This window comes from Panthera tigris, chromosome X, assembly GCF_018350195.1.
Source record: "Panthera tigris isolate Pti1 chromosome X, P.tigris_Pti1_mat1.1, whole genome shotgun sequence".
Lineage (NCBI taxonomy): Eukaryota > Metazoa > Chordata > Mammalia > Carnivora > Felidae > Panthera > Panthera tigris.
Genome location: NC_056677.1, coordinates 65412752 through 65415784, shown reverse-complemented (window position 1 = coordinate 65415784; position 3033 = coordinate 65412752).

Below are 3033 nucleotides of genomic sequence, written 5' to 3'. Positions count from 1 at the left end.
TAACCTATTCTGTGCAGACTGATCAAGATGAACCAAGAATAAAATGATCTATTTCATGAACAGAGTAGATAACAGAAAGGTCCAGTTATCACTGCAGTTTAAAGGATATGAGTTATGGAAGTGTAGTTGTGTTAGATGATTGTTTTTAAAAGCAGCATCATAAAGGAAAGAGCACGGGACTATGAGTCAGAAGATGAATTTCTAATCCCAGTTCTGCCTCTTAAGAAGTGAGTTAGGGCAAGTCATAAAGCCTCTGTAAGACAACCTTTACTCATTTGTAGACATACTAACCTACCAACCTTATAAAGCTGTGAAGGTAAAATGAAATGGAAGGGCTTATAAATTGTAAAGTTTTGAACATACAGTTAAGTATTATGAAATAGAGTACAGATTGCTATCTCTTTCCCCAGAACTTTGGGAAGGATTTGAGGTAAAAGCTCTAAAATTGCTTTTTGTTTCCTACTCGAATAATGCAAGTTATTTTTGCTCTTCCTAAGCCCACCTTACGTGATTTCCAATAACAAGATAATTAGTTACTAATTTTCTTTACTGAAAAGCATGTATGCCTGACTATAATTCAAATTAGTAGTACTGTTATCAATAGTTTTATACCTAAAATGATCTATTAACTACCCTTCATTCTATCAAAAGAAGTGTAGAATCCAGACCTTTGCCTTATAGAGGAGTAAAATGACATGGACTCAGGCCTGTCTTCCATAAATAAAAGATTTGAGCTGAAACTTGAGTAACATTTGTCACCTATATAAAATGCAAAAATCTCATTACTACAGTATATAGGAAGACCAAATGTGCTAACAGTTGAATTAGCATGGTAATTGTGACTTCTGTTTTCTGTTAAACACACTGAATTTATCGTGGTGGACTAGATTAAATTTCACTTTAAAGAACTTGATGGAATGGCCAAATATAGTTGTTGTAATGTGTTTGTATAGGTGTTTTACAAGTGTAGAACTAAGAGCAATATGTGTGTAATATTAATACAGGTGTTTCATAGTGTTTGATTAACTTACAGGAATGAAACAATAGAAGAGAAATTAAGGGATACTTCCTACTCCAAGCTGCCCCATTTTTTTTCCTTCCTTCTCTAAGTCTACCCCTTTTCTGGCATTTTGTTGTTTTTGTTGGACTTGGCTCAAGCATGCTTCATATCCAGGAAGCTTTTGATGTCATCTTAATTTCCTAACTCACCATCCTCAACAAACCTAAAAATCTGTGAGCACCAGTTCCTCTCCTGTACTCCTTTCCCCATCTGTTTTCCCCTCCACTTTAGCATTTTTTCCCACTATTGTAATTATAGTTTTACCTATTTATCTCTTACATTGGACTGTGAGTTCCTTGAGGATTGGATCCTTGTCTTTCATCTTTGAATCCTCATTTTCTTGCACAGTATTTGGCTCATAATGGACACAAAATGGGTAAATGACCTTTTGTTAAGAATTATTAACATATATTGAGTCAATACTATGTGCTGAGGAATGCACCCAGCTTTTTTTTTTAATTTTTTTTTTTAACGTTTATTTATTTTTGAGACAGAGAGAGACAGAGCATGAACGGGGGAGGGGCAGAGAGAGAGGGAGACAGAATCAGAAGCAGGCTCCAGGCTCTGAGCCATCAGCCCAGAGCCCGACGCGGGGCTCAAACTCACGGACCGCGAGATGGTAACCTGAGCTGAAGTCGATGCTTAACCGACTGAGCCATCCAGGCGCCCCTGCACCCAGCTTTTGATACAGAGGATTGTAAGACTTATTCCTAATTTCTAGCACCTTTTTAAAATACTTACATATTTTGAGAGAGAAAGAGTGACTGGGGGAGGGTAAGAGAAGGGGAGAGAGAATCCCTAGCAGGCTCCATGCTGTAAGTGCAGAGCCCAACTCAGGGCTGGAACTCGTGAACCGTGAGATCAGGACCTGAGCCAAAATGAAGAGTCTGATGCTTAACCTTAAGACAGAGCCATGCAGGAGCCCCTCTACCACATTTTGATCTGAGTCAGGACATACATGAGTGGGGATAAATATCAATACAAGGTAGCCCATGCTAACTGAGGTGAATGCCTGAGCGGTGATTCTTGATCATATGTGTGCTAAACTTGAAACCGTATGTAAGATTTTCTATGTTAGTATGTGCCTTTTCCTGGGGGAAAATATATGTAGCTGACATCTGTTTTTCCAAGGGGTTCCAACCTGAAAAAGGTTGGTAAGTAATGAAGTAGATAATAGGTACTATAGACATTCTGAGAGTAGAGAAAAATAAGTGAACTGGACTGGTATCATTGTCTCCTGTTGTAGTCACCCAGAAAGATGAGACTGTGTTACAGGCAAAGAATACCAGCTGCCTTAAGAATGCCTGTTTGCCATTATGAATGGCTTTATATCCTAAAGCAGAACTAATTACATATCAGAATCTCTTGAGGCTTTTATAGTATTGACAAAAGTGTTGTGATATTTTTTGGGCTAAATATTAATAATACCTCAAATGTGCTTTGTAAATATCTTTACCTGACACTGGTCTCATAATTTATGGCCTTGCTAGCTAGTAGAATGTTGTGTTTTACAAGAAGTATTGCATGTAAGGATTACTTACGGCTAATCATTTGAGGCCATTTAAGGACCAATTCTGAGTAATTCACTCTGAAAGCTAAAATGCAAAGAGGGAAATAATGAGTTATGCTGGATTTGGGTTCCTTATTGTTCTTTTATTCAGTAATTACTGCTCAATTGTCTAGCTCTAGGCTTTAGTCTTCACATCTGTAACAAGAGGGAAGTTGACAAGTGATTTTTAGGGTTCCTTTCAATTCTTTAAAATTTTTTTTTTCAACGTTTTTTATTTATTTTTGGGACAGAGAGAGACAGAGCATGAACGGGGGAGGGGCAGAGAGAGAGGGAGACACAGAATCGGAAACAGGCTCCAGGCTCCGAGCCATCAGCCCAGAGCCTGACGCGGGGCTCGAACTCACAGACCGCGAGATCGTGACCTGGCTGAAGTCGGACGCTTAACCGACTGCGCCACCCAGGT